The following is a 23,470-nucleotide window of genomic DNA, read 5'->3' as shown; positions in this document are numbered from 1 at the left end:
TTACAGTCAAAGGTAACTCTCAAATATTTTGCTGCATTACATCGTAACGGTTGTGTGCCGGAAATGCAGTAGTTATACGCTATTCGACAATTCTTCTTCTTTGGCACAACAACCGCTGTCGGTCAAGGCCTGCCTGTACCCACTAGTGAAGTGAGCTTGGCTTTCAGTGACTTATTGTTAACCATAGCAGGATAGTCAGTCCTACGTATGGGGGCACGGTCTATTCGGGGCTTGAACCCATGACAGGCATGTTATTAAGTCATACGAGTTGACGACTGTACCACCAGATCGGCCCAAGATTCGACAATTAGAATGGTGAAAAGACAAGGACGAACATTTATCAACAGAAATTTGCAGGTTGTTCAGGTGCAAGTCAGAAAAAGAGTCAATCGATGATTGCAGGACAAGATAACCACCAAAACACCTCACAGGTACAAACAGTCTCAGATAGTCCGAAAACAATAAACACTCAGATTCCCTTACTGCAGTAGTAACGTCGTTGAAAAATAGAGAAACCAGTTAAGGTCCAAGGCTACTTCTTTGTGGCACGCCTGAACTACTAACGGAGTGGAAAACCCAAGTCGTGCAAGCTTCGCCAACAGCAAGTGATGATTCACCCGATCAAACACGGGCTTAAGGTCAGAATAGATTACATCCATCAGGCTTCGGTCACACTGCGGACAGGGAAAAATCCTTGTTGGTTTGTTCAGCGAGCGGCAGCAGTTCAAGAGCGAATTCTGGACGATGCTTTCAAAATCCTTAACACGGGCAGGCAAATTATGCCACGGTAGTTTACCGCTAAGCTCTTATTCCCCTTTTTCTGGACAGGAAACATCTAGGACGATTTTCATGCTGCTGGTATATGCGCTGATTGAGCGAGGGTTGAGGGAAGATACGGGCCAGATGTCCAGTTAAAACTTCGCTACAATTGGCAAGAATTGCAATCAGAAAGCCATTTGGCCCCGGGTTGTTAGAGGGTCTGACCTGCTTGAGTGTTCTTAGAACAGAATCTAAGATAAGATCATTTATATAAATTGTGTGCAGTGATGTTCCGAAATCTCGCTTGTTATGTTCCATTGTTTTGGTAAAACCTATAGCGGGATGAAATAAATTTCGTTTTAAGCGTGGTAATTGAGCATTAGACCACGGTGGGCTATGTCGTGGACGTTTTATAGTGCAACTGACAGGAAAGTGTTACGTAAATTTCCGGTTGAATCGAGTGAATACGTCCAGTTTTAAAGGAATAACCAGTCAGAGGATTGCAGTAGATCATTTAGAAACAAAAGGTTTTGTGCAACTGTAGTTGAGACCTGGTGTGACATCTTGAAGAGATGTAGTGGAGAGCTAAAAACATTATGCTTTGGTTAAGCCGTTAGTCAAGCATAGCTCTAAAGGCAGATGATGGCAATATTTGCAAGTATGGGGGAAGGGTAAGGTTGCCGATGGAGAGCATTGTTGCAGGATATCGTCGCACAAAAAACTCAAATCGAGGTAGTTATCCGGTAGTTTTGAATTTTGTTAATCTAGCGCAGCGACAAACAGAAGGTACGCGATCCTCGAGTTTTCGTAATCAACTTGGAGCACAAGTGGATATGTTTCATGGAATATCCAATTAAGGTTTGACAAATTGAAGTTCCCGCTCCGTCGTCAATTGTCAAACAGATTGATAAAATAGCCGACGTAGAATAACGCTATAAAGCCTGCGTTTTACTTGATCGCACTTGGTTTAGTACATAGCACAGCTAGTCAAATAGTCGTAGCTAAGCACTAAGTCAAAAATAAAACAACGAATAGCTGTGGCAATGGCTCTTACTTTAACCAAAAAATATTATAATGCGCCTAAATGTATGTAAGCTGCATTGCAAAACTGTTTTGTTTTCACAGTTCTTCATTACTCGAGCAGCAATATTTCCCAGCAACAATAACTGATCGAGAAGGTGGGAGCAAAACTTTGATCGATAACGCAACCCAACAGCAATACCCGTTGCTTTCATTTCGCCCCATGCAATGCATGGACTGAAAACGACGAACCGAAACAAAATGCAAGAAATAGCATGCAGCTCGAACCGATCCCGTGGGGCGCCGATGATTGGTTTTGTTGTGTCGAGTGAGCGCACTGAACGAACGGTTCCGGATGCCGGATGACCGTCGAATGGTTCTAAGCGGCAAACTGCACAATACTCCCAGGGCGTCCCCCCCCCCCTCTCGGCACGCTGAACTGTGCGAAAGGAATAGATTCCAATTATTTTCGGACATTGCTGCCCGCTTTGCTTTGCTCTGCCCTGTTTGAACCAGGGCTCGAATTTAGCATCCCTCGTCGCCCGGTTCGTTATAGAAGGCAGTGCCAGTCATTTAGGCAAGCGTTTAAACGTGGGAAATCGTGCTGTCCCCGGTGTGCTCGCGTCACTAGTCACTTTTTTGTTTGTTTTATGCTTCCGGTGGGCGCTCCCTTGTTGGCAGTAGATGTTCACTTTTGGCTTTCCGATGGACAACTGCTCCGACTCGACCAGCACACATCCCTGCCAATGGCTGTTTGCTTGCGTACGGCGTGCTAGACGATACGGTACGATACGAAGGCGAGACAAGCGCACTGCCAAAGAGCAGCTCGCTAGAGACAGCCTTCGCTATGACCGATCAGCTCCGATCAATTACGAAGTATCTGGGACAGGGAGTGATTGCAACACCTCTTCAAGAGTGCAGTGAGCCTGTTGACGCATTCTTCAGGCATAATTAAAAATGGACCTTCCTTCCCAAAACGGACTGCCACGGATTGTCCATTGAATGCACTTGTTGTGGAGCGCAAGAAAGCAGCACTGCAACTATCTACAAAAATCAAACACACTCGCTCATTTGGTGTTCGATTTATGGGAAATGAAATAATGTTCCTTCACTTGCATTCAGTGGGGCATCACTGCAACCCACTCCAAGCAGAAAATATGCAAAGGAAGCGAGATAGATGAGAAGCGAAAAAAGTCACCAACAAACCAACCGATCGCGATATCCTCCCTCTCGGGTAGCCCCATGCCAAGAACGAAGGCGAAGAAAGGCGAATCTCAATAGTAGAAAATGATGCTCTTTCCCCGCAAAATGTGGCTTGCCAGTGGTAGCTTGCGGTACATATTCAAGAGGCAAAGGCAAGGAAGGATGAAATGGCAGGACGAGTTTGAAAAATTTCCGTATTCTATTTTTATTTTCCAATTTAAATTATTCGCACTTCACTAGAGATGTCACGACAAGGGAACCGGCCGGGGGCCAATGCTTTCACGGGAGGCCAACTTGGCGATGACAATGACAGTGTCACAGTGCCGGAGCACACACACACACACCACCACGTGTTCGTTTTGCCCGCATTTCATCGGTTTCGCGTTGGTCTCGCTCTCGATGCGGATCGCTTTGCACAGTTGCCATGGGAAAAGTCATTCACATCACCGCCAGGCTTTGGCGTACTGGAATCGTGTGTTTGGGTGTGTGTGTGAAAGTGAAGTTTAGGGACGAAAGACAGGTTTCGGGACGCTTGGCAGGGTGAGGTGTATTTTATCATTTATCAACTCAAACGTTTGCAGCGCCGTTGCTAGACAGCTCGTGTGCCTTTGTGCTGTCGCTCACTGGTACCGATTTTAAGTGAATTTTAATTTCGATTAGATGCTATCGGACCATCTGCTGTGGGGTGTGCTCGTCCGTGCTTTAGTTCCACAGGCACAATGCTTTACAGCTGAACATGGCCAGGAGTGTTGACAGCGTTTTTTCGAATAATTGTAATAATTGCGTTACCGTTGGGGCTTGAAGTTGACTAGCAAAAATATCTGATAAATATGTTATTTACCTTTTATTTGTGCCGATTATGTTATTTTGATAGAGAGCAATGAGTCTCAAATTCTACCATCTGTACTGTAGATAAATTTTTGAAAGAGTTTTATAGCATTGATACACATTAGTGTTGCACAAGTTTACGAATAAACGCCTTATGACAAAATGTTAGTATTGCTAATATTGGTAGGATATTTTATCAAAAATAATAAGCCAACTGAAAACTGTCATTGGAATAATAATCGATTATTAGATTACGCTTTCGAATAATAATAGTTTAATGCCTAACGATATGCAAAATGAATGAAAAAAATTAACGCATTTACTTTATATTAGCTATTTAAACGAATTTTTAACTATTGCTTGGTATTCTGTGGCTAAAAGATGTACGAAAATTTTGCAAATATATCGCTACAGTTGATGTTACCTTTTTTTTTGCTAACCGGATCAGCATTGCGTCATTGGGCCTGATAAGCGGACAATTGCTTCTGCCCTTTGCACCGTAACGCCGATGCAAGTGCAACGCTGGAAGTAAATCAATAATCACCCGCGTATCCAAAAGGGATCCGCCGCATTCATTCAAACACACGACACACACACACACACATGCATATAACAACGGCCACGTGGCTGAACCATCCGGGTGTGAGTGAAATGAGCAGAACCGAATTTAATTAAGTGTATCCAAGAGCAGCCCTGAGCGTACGTTGTCACCGGTGGTTTCCGGCCGTTCAATAACCAGGCCGGGTTGTTGATGGATCGATTTACGCCCTGCTGCCCCTGTGTGATCACCGGATCACAGGAAAAGAGGATGAATTAGCAAAAGCTGGCGCAAGACGAGACAATGCCCGACATCGCGGAAATGAGTTTTCCCGAACCGGGCCCAGCACTATCCGGCAAGTGTTTGGTGCAAGTATGCACATGTCCGGGATGAAGCGGTTTTTTTTTTCATAATGTACATCACGTCCAGGACGGTCCAAATGGGTGTACGATGTGTATGTGTGTGTTTGTGTAGATTGAGAAGTGTACAAAAATTATTAATTATCGTTCAAGTGGTGTGGTGCGGATCGGAGTTGAAGCAACACAGACCGCTGGTGTCCCTATTTTTTCGTTGCTTTTGTCCTTTTTCTTGGCAATGCGGGACATCCAAAGCAGCTTCCCTCTAGGGTGCAACTTTTCTCACCCAGCGTTTTGCACCGGAATCGGAAATCGAATTAAATCGGTCGCCTGGTGTGGCCAAAATCTTTGGTCGGATGATTGGATTTCGGAATCCGGCAAAGCGAGTGATTGATAGCTTCAATTAACTTAACCAACTGCAGATTCGGTGTGCGAATTACGTCAATGCTGATAGTGGAGCAATTTAGCGTCGTTTCTGGGTGCAAAATATTGTTTCGCAAAGGGTTTTTAGTGCCGAATCGGAAGATTGATTAATTGTTTTTCAACAACGCTGGTGGTCTGGTGGCTTTGTCTGTCGTAATCGAATAATTGAGCTGAACGATTTGACAATTAGCGTGGCTCTGGACTGTCAGTAACTTTTGGATGAAAAAAAAACAATTCGAATCAAAAATCTAAGCAACAAATTGGTTTATGACACCGGTCAAGTGCATAATACAGAGTACCGAGCGCCTTGCAAAGTTTTCCAAGTTTAAAAATTGTTTTCACGCATGCAATAATTGATTCCACATAATTTCGATGTTTCATTTCAATAATAATAAATTTTCATTTCTTGAGCATTATTTTCAACACTTCATAGGTTTTTTTTACCTGGAGGGAAATGTTACATGCATTCTTATTACAAAAGCATACCAATTTGAAAAGGATTAAGGTTTTGCTTTAGGTGGATGTTCCGTGTAAAGCGAACACCTGATTATTCATTGCGTTACAGGGTTTTCCAAGTCATTTTCAAATGTGCATATGTTTTTCACGCCTCGAAGATGTTTTTCAAAAACTTTCAAATGGTTTATTAGCTTCATAAAGAAAAATCATTTTTTACATATGATTTTCAACACATCACAACGAACTGCCAGACTCAATTCAGCATGAGACGTGTTGAAGGAAATGACTTATCAGATTGATGTGGATTCGCATCTTGCACACAGTGAATAACAATGTTTACATTCGAACTTGGACTGACTTGGAAAACTCTGTATTTTCAGCTGAAAATACTTTTTTTTTTATAAAAAGTGTGAGTTTGAAAACCACTTTATGATTTATTACGCATTCAAATGGTTGTAGCGATGCAAAAAGGATAAAAATGCATGTAATGTTACTTTTGAAAATGTTGTACAAATGTTGATGAGATTGTTGACGCTTGTGAAAAAACGATGACAATAGACAGTTGAAGTGTTGAAAATTATGCTGAAGAAATGAACAATTATTATAATTTTTAGTTATTTTATTATGGAAAAGAAATACCAAATTGATGTTCATTAACATTTTTCACGCAGGAAATAAAAAATTAACATTCAAAACTGACTGACAGGGAAAACATGTAACAGTAATGCTGTAAGGCCGCGGGGCCACGGGGCTTTCTCAAGCTGGGAAAACATTCTCAAGCACTCATTTAAGTTTCTCAAGCACTCAAAACTTGTTCTCAGGCGCGAGCCCGTGGCTGTCGTCTATTTTTCTCACTCTGAGAAACTGATATAGCCACTCAAGCTTTGTTTGAAGCTTTAAATAGAAAATAAGTTTTAATCGCATGTTTTTTTAAACTTTTTTAATTATAAACATTGAATACATTGTCCAAAGTGATTACCGAAAAACGAATAGCACAATTGCTCCTATTTCAATAAGCCAATCGCTGCATCCTCATCTTTCTCAAAGATTCTCAAAGATTCTCAAAACCGATTTTGTTCCGATTCGACAAACGCTGAGAACGAGGGTTTCTCAAAAGCACTCATGAGTGCTTGAGAAAATGAGCGTTGAGAATCCCCATGGCCCCGCGGCCTAATGCTGACTGTAATGTTCTCACCAGGCACCAGGCATCTCCACGATCTTACAAAGTACCAGGCGTCTCCATGATCTTGACTGCCAATCTTCAAACGCCATCGTTTAGTTTGAAAGCTACCTTGCGTCTTCATAATGTGTCCAACACTGCCAAAGAAGGTGTTTTCGGACATGCTCACTACAAACAATTTGTATAGCTTCGCGCTTTCGACAGTCAACACGATCGAGACGTGGAATTCATTTCCTGATGCGTTTCCCGTCCGCAAATATTCCGATCCGCCCCAGAACAATGGCTATTTGCACTTGACAGTGACTGCCCGCTCTATTTAATTCACGCAACAGTGCTCCCCTGCCTGCCGTCAACCAATCATTTCGTGCGAGACATTCCATCATCATCCTGTTTAATTACACTTCAAGAGTGGTTTCTTAGTGAATGCATGTAAACGTGCTTGCGTTGCCGTTCCCGGTCCTTGCACGCACGGTGGTACAAAACCAACTTGTGTTCGCTACCCACCTGGTTTACCGTTCAACGTTGTTTTTGTGTGAGTGAGAGTTTGTGTATGTGTATTTGATTTCGAACGGTGTGAAAGAGCGGAAACAGCTGATAACGCTATAATTAGCTGCAGCGCTGGCAAACACTTGGATTCAGCATGATGATCGGAACGGTTGCTGACTTTACCGTTCATTGCACGTACGCGATCCAGAAATCCACTTTCTAGCAGCATACAGCATAGTCCCTTCAAGACAGACATAGCAAGCTACATCGTGTTGTTGCGGGTAAATATGCTGCCATACGATTTTACCGCGCGGCGAAGGCAATCAATTTGCGTGCATGAAATAATTTGTATTTGTAATTTATTGTACACTCGATTGAGTTTTTTGTTGTTGTATTGTGTTTTCTCTACCCAAATGAAGGTTTTTTGTTCGCTCACGGGCTAGAATCGGCCTTCGAACGTAGTACTATTGAATTTCTTCGTCCTCATGGTACGGGGATGACTCGACGCGTTTTGCCACGAAACATCCAACAGCAAATGTCCCAACGACACAAACACACGCACACACAAACACTCAACCCCACAGTAACACAGACGGCACAGGGTAAATAATGGCGCTGGCAGTCAAGCTGACTGGGTGGTTTTGTAAATAAGCTTGTTTCTCGGTTTGATGTTCAATGCTGTTACGCTGGCGCGCTGGTATGCTCTAGGGGACACACCGATTCTACGGCGGACAAAAGCGTTGGGTTTTTGCGGGGGGAAAGCTCTCGATTAGTTCGTGCTAGCCCGGCATTGACAACGGGTTGCACAAACACTCGCACTTACCTATTGGTATTGTTTATCGATTCTATGCTGAGAGCCGATGTGGTCGAATGCTTGCGGAAGCGGGAAGGGAAATCGAAACCCTTCTCCTCCAGACACGTTATGCGGGATTGAGACGTCCGACGACGATGCCGGTGGTACGAGAAATCATCAAAACGCGTACAGTACGACGACTGCCGTCAACGACTGGAAGGATGAACGTGATGGTGCAAGGCAAACTTCATTAAGATTGGTTCGTAGTCTACACTTTCTGGTTGGTACTGCTAATCCTTGCAAACTGTATTTTGCGAGGTTTTAGCACATTTCGGTAAAAAATGCACCTTTTGACACATTCCGTTGAACCGGAGTCCAGCTGGTGTCCACATACCCTGACTCTGACTTAGATGCCAAGAAAGTTGATAACAGGTGTAAAAATACAAGCAAATAATTCTGATACCGTTTGATTGCGAAGAATTGATAGCTGATTTTGTCAGAAAGAATTCTTGTTTTTTTAGTAGGCAAACCCCACTAATTTCACCAGTGTTTTATTTTTGATTTTTTAATGTGACAATTTTCTATAGTTATTATATGAAGCACATTGAAAATATTTACGCATTTTATTGAATCTCCCAATTATGAGTTGAAAATAGGTAAGGAATCAAAAGTATATTTGGTATTTAAAATACATAACATCGAATAGCGATTTTGAGCATTCAATGGAAATGTCTAAGAGTCGAGTTTTCTCCATGATCTTACAGGAGTTCAGAAGATCTATCGATTCAATGTTCAATTTCAGTCATTCATTCTTGACATCAAAAACCACGAGGAACATTGATCGAGAAACATGATTTGGTCTTGAGATGACATTTCAAGTTGCACGTGAAATATTGTGTTGTATTTCTTCTTCCTCTACTTTCATTTGGCGTAGCGTACTACGTGGATGTTGTAGTATATAGTCAAATAGTATAGGGATCACCCCAATGTTACGTTTTAAAATAAAGCTGTGTTATAAAAAAATCAATTTATTATCATTGAAATATGATAATTTCAATATGAGGTATTCGAATTGTTAAACATCTACTAGAAAATTGCTAACCATTTGATTACTTTTTACATGTTTCAAAATGATCTGCTAGAGTTTGAGAGCCGGAATAACGCTCATTTTATTTTCGACTGCTAATCTCAAATAATTTTCCCTTCAGAAGCTCCATATATAGATAATATAATATTTTCAAATCTTTTTCTTCTTTGGCACAACAACCGCTGTCGGTCAAGGCCTGCCTGTACCCACTAGTGAAGTGAGCTTGGCTTTCAGTGACTTTTTATTACCATAAAAGCAGGATAGTCAGTCCTACGTATGGGGGCACGGTCTATTCGGGACTTGAACCCATGACGGGCATGTTGTTACGTCGTATGAGTTGACGACTGTACCACCAGACCGGCCCAACTTTTCAAATCACAATTTAATAATTTCGTGAAAGTCATTTCTTTGACCTCAAGTTTACATTTCGATCAATTATGAGAAAGACACGATGTTGGAATATTCATATGGTTCAAAAATCAAAAAAAAATGCTAAACTAGCGAACATGATTATACTTAGACGATAAAACATCTTTGGTTTTTGAGTAAAGTCTTTGGCTACATGTGAATTCCGAAAAAGATTGATTTGCTTTTTTACGAATCATTTTCATCAAATCACATGCATTTTTTTCAGGAAAATATACGTGAATGATTTGGATCGTGAATGATCATTTGGAAGTTGGATCGTAACAAACATATTTTTAAAATAAATTAAGGAACCAAAGCAACGCGCAACGCTAAGAAGGGGAAATAAATAAATAAAAATCATCAATACAGCATCAACATTAGTATAATATTCAATTAGGCCATGGAAAAGAACCATTAAAAAAGGACAGCATATGTAGGTTAAGAGGATTTCAAAAGAAAGTATGATTTTTACTTGTGAAAAAATATGATGAAATGCAGACACGTTCATTCCTTTTGTTTTTTTCTTCTGTACAATAAAAATGATCAAAAGATGAGGTGTAATGTACATGAATGCTATGCTGCTTTAAATAAAGCTAAAGCTGTTTATGTTACAAACACAAATGTAAAAAATAAAAATGGCTTAAATGCACCCATCACACCTTGGATGGCCCCAACACCCGCGCAACAGATGGTCCTTTTACGAAGCAGAGCGAAGCTTCCATCCCGTTCCGCCCCGTACGGGTAGAGAAGCGTGCGAGACATCGGGAAGTGAGAAATTATTCATAAGTGACAAACCTCGGGCCATTCCTTCTAAACCCACCCAACCACCCACCAGGCTCGTGGACACGCTTTCATTAAACCGACACGACGTACCGACGACGACAACGACGACGACGACACCCGGACGGCCCCGGAAGGTCCGGAACTCGATAAACTAATTATGAAGCATTTAACGAGTATTGCCGCACTCATTCATCTCGCCCCGCCCGCGGGTGGAGAATGCCCCGGGACTAGCGCTCCCCCAGGAGCAACGTGCGTGCGTGCCGTCGGTTAGAGAAATCAACAACAAGCGCTCGGTCGCACCCGGCTGAGCTAAAGCCCAGCTTGTGCCCAGCTTGAGGTTAGCATAATGATCGCGCGGCAGTGATTTCCGGTCTTACCTGGGGTTTACCAACGTTGTCGGTGTGTGTGTATGCGAGAGATAGAGAGAGAGAGAGAGAGAGAGAGAGAGAGAGAGAAAGAGAAAAAAGGCAACTTTAGCCGAATGGAGGCGACGATAACGATGGTGACCGTTTTCAATTATCACAAAATCAAATACGCCTATGAATCATAAAGGTGCTTGGGGTTTGTGGGTGTGGGTTGTGTTTACTCCTCCCCTACCTACTTTTCTCTAACTTCCACTGCTTCCATTCATAGCAAAACGTTCCCAACCCACCACTGGCTGCATGCTGCAGAGCGGGGAAGCAAGGTAAAGCGATTATAATGGCGACAAGCGGATCGCTCGCTCACCCTCGACTCCAATGTGCGAGCATTTTCAGGCCACACTCGCTACCCCACAGTACGTGAGAATTCTCTAAAACCTAACCATTCCCACGTCTATGCCGCCGCTCCCGCCTGCACCCGGGAAAGCGCCCCCATTCGGCACTGTTTGTTTTCTTTCACGAGCTGTCAGCTCAACACACCCTAATATTCCCCACACGCCCGTTTAGTGTTCGCTCGTAGAGTCCCTCTATCGAGAAGGTTGATCGATTTGGAGTACCTGCGTGTGAGGGTGTGTGTGCCCTAGACTGGTTTGCATCTCTCGCCCGGGAGATGAGTGGCGCAGCTGGTGGCAAAAGGTGTATTTTGATGTTTGATTTGCACTGATTTATAGCGCTTTGATTATCGCCATGTCTAGCGGTTTCCGGTGCATCGACATTCACCCGCAGCCTGCCCATAGTGAAACCCATTTGCCCCACCCAAACAGTTTCTGTGTGTGTGTGTGTGTGTGTGTGTGTGTGTGTGCGTTGGTTAGAGAGGAAGGGGAGGGGGGGTTTTATATTCAACGCGAGCCTGCCTGCCTCGCTTTTCACAGGCGCTGCCTTCGAACACCGAAAACCGATTCGAACACAAACCGGGTTGTTCACGGTTGTTGCTCGATGTCCTTTTCGATCTTGCAATGTTTTGAGCTGGTTGGCGATGAGGGGCGGGCATAACGGAGCGGGACGAAAATTGCAGTAAAGTGCCATGCAGTGCCATCCAGCGCAGAAAGGGATTTCTAGTGCTCGGGCGAGCGAGCGCGTTTGATGCCGTGCGTGTTTTGGGCGCACGGCGGGATTTAACTAGCACGCTGCCGGGCGCACCGCTGCCGAGACCGAAACATCGATGCTACCCCCTCCTCCCCCCCTTCCCTTCCCTCCGACCCTTCCCTTCCACCATAATCCATCCGCCCACGAAAAGGGTTGTTGTTTATCGAGCTGTATCAAATAATTTTATGGTCGACAAGCACTGCCAGGGTTTTGCAAATCGTTTGATCCCTTTTCGCGATCTCGTGCGTTCGCGGTGGAGCGTTTGGCAGACGACCTTCGCCCGCTACACGGACCGACCCCACCGACGGCGGTGATGGTATGGGATTTTGGGATTCAATTAGCAATACGTACATTCACATACACACACACACACTTACACACACATTCACGCATCAAACCGAAGTGGACACCGCATTCGATACGGACAGTTTACTGGAGCGCGCGTTCGCTTAAAGGCTTTGCTCGATGTTTGACGGTGAGCTTGAACGGTCCTGCCTCAACTCCGCTGGCGTTTTAGGGCAGGTTTCTGTTTGTTCATTAGAAGTTTGCGCCCAGTGCCCAGCCAGGCTAGCGGCGATGGCTCTAAGAAGCTTGCGACTAATTGTAGGCAGTATAGACGATTGCCACGGCGAGGCAAGGATTAGTAAAGTGTTTTCAATCGATGCGGGGGCGATGCGCTTTTGTTTGCGCGGGTTTAGGCGTTAAGCCAATGATTGTTGTGGCTTTCGGGGAGTATTAATTATAGCTATGGTTTGTGCGACCATTTTCCCAGCGAGGGCTTGAGAAGATGGAATGCTTGACTTTAGGGAACGGAGTGCTTAAAGCAATGCAAACAATGTTTCTCTAGGCTTCGTAAGGCGTTATCGAATTAATTACGTTAATTGATTTAACATGCCTTATTTTTATTTTAAATATTATTATTACTATTATTATTATTATTGCAGGTTTTCGATGGTATTATTTACATGTTCAGTGAGTTGTTGGTTTGTTCATCCATATAATTGACTCTTTCAGCGAGATATTACATTGTTCTGAAGTAAAAGTTGAGATATTCGGCAATACTGTTGAACTGCCACTTTCTTACCCCTTGGACTGCAGTTTGGATCATTCTCATCAGTAGGTAAACAAAAGGTTTTCGAAAAATATGTTGATTTTTATTTTTTTTATATTAAAATAATTGGAAAACGATTATTTGCTACTTTGAGGAATGCATTGAGGAATGAAAACATATATTACTCGCCTTTTTGCAGGGTGTAAACAAAATAAATGACAGCTAAACAGTATCGCCAAATATGTTTGGCTTTTGAATTATTCAAAATATGATAATGTTAATATATAATATATTGCAAAATATCTCGCGGAATGCTTCTTTTACGTTGTTTATTAATATGTTGATAACATCATCGAAAATCCTGTATTAGCACACGATTCAAGCCTTGTTACATCAATTAAAGCATTAAAAAGATGATGGCTGAAGAGCACTGTTAGGCGGTCCACTGCAGCATAATTCTTAAGGCGCACGACACGGAAATTCGATTTGATTTCAAATTAAATAAAACAATGAATAGATAAATTTTAAATTTGTAAAGCGCCTAAAGCTATCTAAATAAAGAGCTGAATGCTTCAGAAGTTTGTTAACCAAATTTCAGTCTTCTGACGCAAACATATTTTTGGAGAGAGAACGTAGATGTATTATAAGAATGTTTAAGATTACTGTCTACTATCTTTAGTACCGAAGGCATTTCGAAATCTTTTTTACTATTTTGACAAACAAAAACAACACTTTATTTTTGGCAATAATTTCGACCGATTGAACCAGGCTTTTACGGCTTGCTGCCAAAGTAATAATTGATTCTTAATCCTTGGACGGCAATATAAGTTTTGCGTTTAGTTAGCCCTCCTGAATAAAAATTAATAAAGAACATAACTAATTTGTCATTACAAAATATTAAGTTGCCGAGTAGGTAGGATGGTAGGAACTCAATGAATTTTTATAGAATCTAAAAGTTTGAAAGTTTCATTGCAAAAGATGCCAAATTAAACATTAGTCTTATAGAGCTTTGTTGAACACTCCAGGGTGTAAGATACTCTTTTGCGGATGTACATTCATCAACTAATGCCAAATAACAAACGGGGCACAATCTGTGCACATGGTAGAGAAGTTAAAGAAATTTATATTGCCTGGCTTGTGGCGCTTGTCTATCTGTTAAAGATGTGTTAAATTAATGTCACCTTTATAGTAAGGTTAGTGCAGGGTAGTTCTTTTATACAAAGTTGTTTTTTATTAATTTTCTGTGGAATAGCATTCAATGTTGTAGGATACAAAACATTTCGTTACTTTTTTGTATCATTTCCAGCTCGTAGCAAAACCAACCATTTGACCGATGCTTACAGGCAGATTTGCTCTTCAAAAAAGCAGTTTAAATATGCAGTTTGGTAAAGGAAACACTTACTGCCCGTCTCTCAAGTATAGTGCAGCGATCATCTCGTGCCGTACCCCATCACGCCAAGCTTTTCTTCCATCGCGTTTTCGCTCTGGCGTATTTTTAGTGTGCTCTTAGCGACTTTTGGTCAACAGTTTGATTGAAGAGCAGCGTGTGGTTGATCGTGTCTGTACGGGACGAGGGGCTGCTTTGCGATGGGTGATGACTTGTGCACGCAAGGTTTTGTTTAAATTTGTTTTCGATTTGCACTTATCCGTTTCATTAAGTTCCGATCGTGCGTTGAAATTAGTTTACGTAACTAAGTACACTGCCTTCAGAAAGAATCAAAATTTAAATAAGATTCTTCAATGTGAGCCTAGAAAAAAAATCGCTTACAGTCGTAACAAAATAAATCCCAAAGCACGCCCTTCGCACTTTTTTTTTACTTGCTGAACAAACCAACTCAGTTCTCCCGTAGACGAAGCCCGATTATTAATGGGAGACGCGCGTTCAAGAGACTTCAATTGAAGAACGAAAAGAAACCAGCCCGACGACGCTGGGCTGTCCGGTGTGTGTTTTTCCACATCGTACCGGATCAGATGCTGCTTGCTTCGCAGTGGAACTCACGTTTTGAATTATCTCGACCGTTGTGTGGGAAAAAAGCGAACTCTTTTGAACGGCCTTGAGAGGTTATCCTTTCCTTGAAGATAATTATCCTTGCAATCCACTACTGCTAAACACACGTTCACAGACGCACAAAGCACTACAACTGCTTTAACACGATCTACAAGTAGCTATAAGCTTAAATTTTGCAGCTTTGTTCCACTTTCCGACACGGATGAATAATTTTATAATTGATTTATTGCTGTTGTTGAGAAACTGGTTGCACACTCGTAATACTTTTCCACAGAGCACTGAACAATTGAACAGCTGCTGGAAATGTCTGCTATATAGTTAACGGCTATGCACGGTGTCTTGCCACCATTTTGATGATGGCAATTGAATTCCGGAGTTCACTGACTCTGGCCGGAGTGGATGCATCAATATAAGGACTGTATTTAATCGTCTGGTAGCTTTTTGAAATTGTGGCAATGATTCACTTTTTTCCAGAACATTTAGTTGAAAGCTTTGAGACTGTAAGGGACAAAAAAATCACATTTTACGACACTTTTTTTTAGCAATTTGAGATTTTATTTCAAAGCGACTTTGATTTATAGCACGTTGATCGCATGATCTGATAGAGTTTTTCGAGCAAATCTTTCGTTTATATAGTAAAACACCTCAGCATCTGCTCGCAGATCTGATCGCACTCGATCTTATTCACGGTACTCGTACAAATACACAGAGCCAAACACTGTTTATCACGCCGTATCAACCGAGCGCACGTGAACGGACACGCGCTAAAGCACACCAGCGGGAGACACGAGCGCCAACAAACCTGTTTCGCACGACCGTTTGACAGTACAGCTGATGCGATACTGGAGCGCGCACGCACTGACATCTGCCAGCACAGGCACGGGACCCGAGCCGTTCGGCTCTGCTTGTTTCGCTCTTGTGCGTGTGTGTGTGTGTGTGTGTGTGCTACTCCTTGGAGGGCGGTCACGTTGCAATCGAAGCTTGCGATAGGCTTCGGGCGCTCTGGCTCCCCCGTCGGCGGGTAGGCAGTGTCCCCGACGCATCGGTGAATGCCGAAATGAACCGAACAGCTTTCGGCATTGAACGTTTGTGTCAGTTGAAATCGCTCCTTGTATTTCACAGTGAGATTTTGGTGGATGGACATAATTGAAGGGAAATGTATCAACATCCTTATACGTATGCAGTATGATAAAAATTGACTATAAATATTAATACATGCATCCAACTTTCTCTACCCAGTTTAGTCCAGCCTACGTAAATTGTAACAACATTCTACAAACATCCTACCAAAGAATTGGTTCTCGATTATCCATTAAACAACATTTCGAAAACCAATAAGCCTTAAAGTAAATCAAACTCTGACGTGTTTTCACGCTACTTATCCAATTTCAGACATATTTATTGTTCAAGGCTGCAGTACCACACTCTTCAATTGTCGAATAAATCATTCGCCTTTTACTAAAGGCTGCAGTACCTGATACATTCAATTTTGTAATATGCTAGTATTTGACATTAGAAAATGGTCAAAGACAAAGACTCTGTTTATGTTGTTTATTGACGCATTTTTGCTTTAAACGACTACCTCTCTATGAAACGCGACGCTCGCATTGGTGGGCTTGATCGTTTGATACTTGATTATAATTTAATTTAAGTACAATATTTATCATACTTTGCTGCTTGTAAAGATGTGAAACAGCTAAGAACTAGGTGTTTTATAAGCGACTCAACTTTATTATTAAAAAAATATAAAAATATTGTTATAAAAAATGATAACTTACAATGCAATCCAAGAATACATATTAAAGTTCATATGATCACAGCTATAACACACCTTCTCCCGGGAGAAACCGATGAGTTTAATAAAACGAGATGTCAGGTGTTAGCCAAGACACCTGACCAACTCGTTGTACTGCTTTTACTGCAATCTAACTAGTGTTAGTTTATATTTTTTTATCTATTTTTACCACCCTTTTAAGCTTTTTCCGAAACCGACAGGTTTTAATGAAAGTTTTTAGTTCTTTTTCTTTTTGTGGTAAGGATCTGCTATTATTGTTGTTTAATTTTTTATTCAGGAAGGACGGCAACAATCCAAGAATTTCTAGAATATGTTCAAATATAATTGATGTATCCAGTTTAGGATGATTTTTCTTTAATAATTTCTTCGATTAAACTTTTCTTTAATCTCTTTTAATTCCCGATCTCTATCCTTTCATCCCTTCTTTTAATCATTCTTTACACTTTTCCCTCTTATAGTTACCTTCTTTCAGTTTATGATTTTATTGCACTTATTATATATTACTTTGTGTCTTTCTTGCAGCAATTTTATTGAAATACACGCATAAAGTAATACGATAAGTAAATTTTAAAAGTAAAATTAACTTTATTGTTCTTCAAATATTTTTCTTTCGCTTCCGTTGAGATTTTAGCGCCTTCAAGTATGCAACCCGCTCATCGAATCGTCCATATTTGACCATGCTTTTGTTCGAAAAATTGCCCACAGTGCTCACCTTCGCGGTTCGCTATATTCATGCCTAACAAACATTCATTTTCATTCGGCATGAACTGCGCTGGTTCATTCGTGCTTCTCTTTCGCCAAACGTATTTCAATGGGCGTTCGGTTTCTCGGTATCGGTATTCCTGCGCATTCTTTGCCTAAAGAGGAGGTACACAAAAACAAAACAAAACAAATTAAAAAAATATATAAAAATAAAACACTAGTTCATCAGCCAGGCGTCCAGTATGGTTGGAGCACGAACAGGAAGCTTCCTATCGCTGGGAACGATGTGAAAATGAACCGGCTAACGATCGTCATCTTCGAGTGAGGGAGGTCGAATGTCACGTTGCTCTTGAATTGTTTTAGTACTTTTTTGTGTGCAAGTTTTGTGTTGCTTATGTTATTTTTTGTTATCAATAGTTTCTGGGCCTTTTCTTGTTTTGTTTGAAATACATAATAGGTTCTTCATTGTGGTTTTTAGTGCCTATTTGATTGGACAGGGCATTATAGGCTCTCAAGCGATCGACATCTGTCTCGAGTTAGCTAATGGGCGTGTGCGACATGTTTAAAACAGAGAAAAATTAGGTGTTGATCTGTTGTTTCCTCTTAATGCTACTCTTCACCGCCGAGATTGTACTGTACCCGGCACAACTCAGACCAGTGTATACGTTACGAATAAACGAATTCAGCTCAATACCTTCCCAAAACAACGCTTAAACTCTACAGCGCTCTACACCCATCAACACTGCAGCGCATGTTAACAGCGAGTTGATGACAACGGCAGTCCCCCAAACAGAAGCACCCTCTGGTATCGTTGCCTGTTTTTATGACTTTAATCCAAGCAGCCCCAAGCTCCCACACGGTTCGCCCCAGATAATTCCTGTGCCTCGTGTGTCACGTAATTTGGGTTACTTTATATTGTTTTAAAGTGCGAGCCACCTCCCGTCCTTCCTGCGTTCGGCCAAAATCCCTGCCAAATGCCTGCTGGCAACCCATTTCCATGAGATAGCGCCCACCAATCACGGAACGAGGAAGGGGAACAGCGAGGCAGCGAGTGGAGAAAAATTGGGACAAAAAATTAATTTTCACCGCCATTCCCGCACAATGAATGTATCCTGCCCTGGTGCTTTTCAAAGCCCTTGCTTGCTTTCCCTGCCAAGCTCGGTTGGCATTCTTGGCCAGGGCCTGGAATGTGAGATTTTCATCCGGAAAATTGAAAGGAGCAAGATGAAGGGAAGGATGCGCAACGGAAGATGATTTTTTGTTTTGTTTTATTGAGTTGATGTTTTTTTTTACTTATACTCCTCTCTCTTTTTGTTGTGCTCTCTTATCCACCGTCTCGCGAAAAAACTGATGTTTGGTCGTGTAGATGTATCGCTTTTTTTTCAAAACACATTTCCAGGTTAATTCATACACGTCCACCCTCATACAATCCACCTGCCCCATCGCAACGTAAAGTATTTCGTATTGCATCGATCCGGCAAGTTCAAGTTTGTTTATTTAAATCTATACGTGGCGGCGTGCGGTGCACATTTCACTCCTCCCCCATCCTCCTCCAAAACCAAAAAACTCCCACAACCCAGGCTGGTAGAACGGTGTGCTGACAGTGCGCGCGACACGTGACATCTCGTTACCGGCGTTGTTTTGTTCTAGTGGGGTCGGTTTTGTCAATTTCGCCACCCAATTCGGCATGGGGAAGAGGGGGAAGGCGGAGGGGGTGAATAAAGGAGGAATAGAGACAGAGAAGAAAAACGAGCAAGGGAAAACAACTTTACTTAGTCCGAGTGAGAAACGAATGTGACAAAATGGGGCCGGAGAGGGGGCAGAAGCGTGCCTGACCTCGACCTGCCGCTGTCGGTCGGCTTATTTATCTGATTTTATTCATTCTTATTCTGATCGTGCATTCCCGGCAGGTAGGACGGGTTTGTACCTTTCGTCGCTTGCCGTAACCCTTTCCCGCTACCGTGCTCATTGTATCTCTCTTTTTGTACCTGGGCGACACAGCAGACAGCACACTGATTTAAGGGCCATATAGTTGCTTTAAGTGTGGAAAAAACTGTTTCCCGTGCTATTAGAATCAGCGAAACGGATGCCCGTTTGCTCACATACTTTTTTGTGAGCTGTTTAAGGAATCAAGTGAGTAGCATACATTAGCGCGACTGCTTCTTTACTGTTAGCACCTACCGACAAGAAGCGGTACCACTCTTACCTAACCTCATTGTACCAGAGAGCACGATAATTAAAGCATCCTCTACTTTTGTGTGTTTGTGTGTTTGACGGTATGCGTAACTTTTTACTGCTGCTTTGTTTTTTGTACTCATGTCCCAGGATTGACAGGCCCAACTGAGCACTTGAGAATTAACTGGGAACGGTGAGCCGCAAATCGTGGAACAAACGAACGAGTTGACCAGAATTTCGTAGCAGCTCGCGAAACTTTAGCTTAATTTATGTTTTTTTTTGTATGACACGCAATTGTCGTAGCTGCATGTATGCTTAGACCTGCCTCCATGAACCATAAGGGGTTTGGTACCGACTTAACATGACTAGCGGACAGCTCGAATGCTTGAACGAAAGTGAACATTTTAAGCATTTAATTGTTAGGCTGGAAGGTCAACAATTCGTCGTTCCCAACGTCTTGAGATCATAGTCGATAAACATTATTAAAAATCATAGTTGAAACCCTAACGAAGCAACAGATGTGAACAACAGCTTCATCATGTGGTAAATAAGTTTTTTTGGTGAACATTGCATATTTTTAGGGGTATACCTGTGATTTCAGAGTATTGTTTTTTCTTTATTTTTAAAGAGACTTTGAGCCAATTGGCCTCATTCGCCTCTTTAAAAGTTCAGAGTAGGATTAGGGAGTAGAAAAAAAAATAAAAATCCCTATAATAAAATTCTAGTAAGAGCTGATCAGCGTTACTTTCTAGCGGTTGTTTGGATGCTTTTTATTCAGCCTACATCCGTACAATGGCAAACGCTTGGGTTATGGAAAAGGCATCGCCGTCATAGTTTTGAGTGGTTTGAAAGGCAAGGAGAAAAATGATACAAATTACAGTCAAAACTCAATCGCTAAACGCTTTGTGGTTGGTATGCTTCTAGTAAAACGCACAATAGTTTGCTGATCGTTAAATTAAAAAGCATGCGTCTGGTTAAAAAAAAAATGTTTTTGAAAAATTCTCAAAAATCTCGTTGCTTGTAAAGAAAGATTTTGGTTATGGTTTTTATAAAAAAAAAACACGTGCCAACTAAAAAGCACATATTCAATAGGAGGCAGTCAGTTAAAGTTCAACTAGCAAGTTAAGGGTGTATATACATATAAGCACGGTTTTTCGAGATTTTTCGATACATCGGCCAAAGTTTTGGGTGAAAACTATCTAAAGAATGTCATCTACGAGGTGTGTGGAAAGTTTTCCAATAAGAGATCCAAGGATCTGTCTAGGAAGCCTCAAAGTCAGAAGAAGGTGTATTCCATTAGGTCCAGATACTTGAAAATGACGCGAAAATATTCCTACAAAAAACTGAAACAATACAAGCTTTCGAAACGTATTAAGTACCACGCTGTCGGATAGTCAATCCTTGCTTAGAGCGACGGTCTATATGAGGCTGGAATCCAAAACGGGCATGTTGTTAAACCTTGCGAGTTGACATTAGTACTACAGGACCTCCCGATGCAACAAATAATAAACAAATAGTAAAACCACTGCCCGGGATAGTTCCATGACTCAGAGAGATTTAGGTACTTATTTTGGTCCCGAAATTCGGCCGGATCTGTTCCAGGACCCATACGGAATCTTAATCAGTTCAAGAACCAGTTTGAGATTAGTACCGGTAGTATCAGTATGTGTATGTTACAGGACTGTACAGGGCAGAATCAGTTCCAGGACCGGTATGGTTTCGGGTTCCATACCAGGGATGGTAAGGCTTTGGAAGCAGTTCCATGATCGGTATAAGCTCCAAGATCGGTATGGAATCAGGATAAATTCCACAACCGGTATGCTGTTAAGATCATTTAAAGGGCCGGTAAGGGGTTAAGATCAGTTCCAGGGCCAGTGTAGGTTCTTTAATGATTCTAACCCCTGTATGGGATTGGATACAGTTCCAAAGCCAGTTTGAGTTTTGAAAAATCCAAGGATCGACATGGGTTCGGAATCAGTTCCAGATTGGGTATGGGTTCTCATTCAGTTTCTCTTAATAAAAAAATCCCCTTGGATTAAAAATCATCATCAAAAATTAAAAATCATGTAGAATTTGCATTGTATTTTCAACAATTCTTTGCACGCATGCTGAAGGTATCAAATATCCCCTAAATTATCTTGCATAAAACTGCAGCTGGTCCTAATTGTTTCAAAAGTTAGGATAAATTATTGTGCCAAATTTCAACCAGAGGCTAAACAATTATTGTAAAACTTTCTCCTAAACCAATCGAAGCAATCTTGTTTCATAATCTTACTCGAAAGGCTTTCACGCTGCATTACGCTAACCGTACATTCAATTTCCCACGTCATTCGAATGTTTCTCCCGTGCTGATCATATCGAATTACGCTCGAAAGCGTGTTAGGTTTGGTGAATCGGCTTAACCGTCGGTCGTCTTGCAAGCAATTTGTCTCGAAATTAATTTCTTTGTTTTTGTTCCCATTCCCAGCGTATCTGTTCCACCAAGAGATGACATGATCTGGTTGAAAAGCTAAAAAAGCTATTGGCAAAGTTATAAGACATCAACCGGTAGCTTTCCTTGTATTTTTTGGTGTTTTTATTCCTTCGGTTCTTTTTTTTTCCACAACGGACTAGAATTCCTGGCAGCTCAAATCGTTTCCTCTCCTGCTTTGCTTGTGCTTGATTGAAATGGAGCTCGCGCATTGTTGTTTTGCTTGTTTTGTTTTTAATTTCTTTTGAGCAATGCCACTAATCCGAGCGCCGGTAGGAGTCCAGCAAGCGCCAATTTGCCAACTCAAACCATGTTCGAGCAAACTCTACTGGCTTTTTACTAGTGAGATGATTCGCTTTTTGATTTGCTCTGCTTCCAGCTTCTGGCGAAATCAAATCCCTGCAGTTGGTGTAGTTCTAAAATCACGTGTTGTTTTGTTCATTAAAGATTGAGTAAACCACCAATTGCATGCCGTTCCCAGGTGACTAAGCCTTTTTATAAGCCACAAAACGGAACATTTGCACGGAAATTAGCAGCTCGCCTAAATATATGCAATCTGTAACGTAAAATGCCTTCGTTTATAGTGTCCGTTAAACCAAAAAGTCTTATTATAAGGTTGTTAGCAGTGTCCTTGTTGGAACACTTTCAGCACAAAACTTCGCGTCTCTGAATAACATACCTCCCCCCTCTCTCTGTTTTTCTAAAAAAATACACACACAACGCTTTGTGTATTCCCCTTCAGCTATACTGTTTGCCGTATCATATCAGTGCCCGAACATTCCCCAAGCTCCAGTCATGCTCTCAAGCATTTTCCACCCTCTTTGGCTCGCACTTTCCACCTCCACTCTCTGCTCGCTGCTGGTTCGCACTCCTGTTTGTCACTCGTCGTGCCGTGCTGCCCGTGTTTGACTAATCCTATTTACCATTCCGTGGCAGCGGGCAACGTGCAGCCGGATGGAAGGCGCCAAGCAAAGGACACTGGTTGGCATTCAATTTTTGGCTTTTAGAGCATATCGTTTGCACGCGTGTCCGTGCAGCCCCCGAGCACTTGTGGAAGAGAGGGAGGGAGGAAGGTTAGAATAAAACGGAAGCGCGTTTCGTTTTTTTTGTTTTTCGCTCGGCGAAACCGTACTAGCCGCAGTTTAATTTTCCCCCCAGCTTTTACACAGGTAATCTCATCAATAATGCAGCTTTAGGTCGATGCTTCACTGAGCCGTTGCTGGAGGGCCCTAAGGCCCGGCGGCACCTTGAGCCGTCTCGCGTTTTCCCCTTCCCCTGCGTTTTTGGCGGGACAAAGGGCAGGGCGCGAGGGTTTTGATTTCTTGTTTCCACTATGTTATGATCGTTTTATTCTATGTTCTTTCCCTACCTACCTCCACTTTGCAGATCTTTTGTGAATCTCCTTCCTGCATTGGGGCGCACCGTCCTAACATTCCACGTCAGT

General features: G+C 42.1%; 1 protein-coding gene across 10 annotated transcripts in view; it reads right to left on the bottom strand.

Moving 5' to 3' along the window:
* The window catches only part of LOC121595704 (protein amalgam), a 58,442-nt gene extending 42,675 nt beyond the window's left edge, over positions 1 to 15,767 (bottom strand). Inside the window, exons 1-3 of one of the 10 annotated variants that reach the window (XM_041919888.1) lie at positions 15,529 to 15,767; positions 14,876 to 15,382; positions 14,279 to 14,580 (exon numbers count right to left, since the gene is read on the bottom strand). The gene's annotated coding sequence lies outside the window, so the exon portion shown is untranslated. The remainder of the gene's footprint in view (positions 1 to 14,278; positions 14,581 to 14,875; positions 15,383 to 15,528) is intronic. The other 9 variants (XM_041919896.1, XM_041919921.1, XM_041919880.1 and 6 more) reach the window with 9 other exon arrangements.
* Between the last annotated feature and the right edge of the window lie 7,703 nt (positions 15,768 to 23,470).

Source organism: Anopheles merus, chromosome X, assembly GCF_017562075.2.
Source record: "Anopheles merus strain MAF chromosome X, AmerM5.1, whole genome shotgun sequence".
Lineage (NCBI taxonomy): Eukaryota > Metazoa > Arthropoda > Insecta > Diptera > Culicidae > Anopheles > Anopheles merus.
This window is presented reverse-complemented; position numbering and strand designations above follow the sequence as displayed.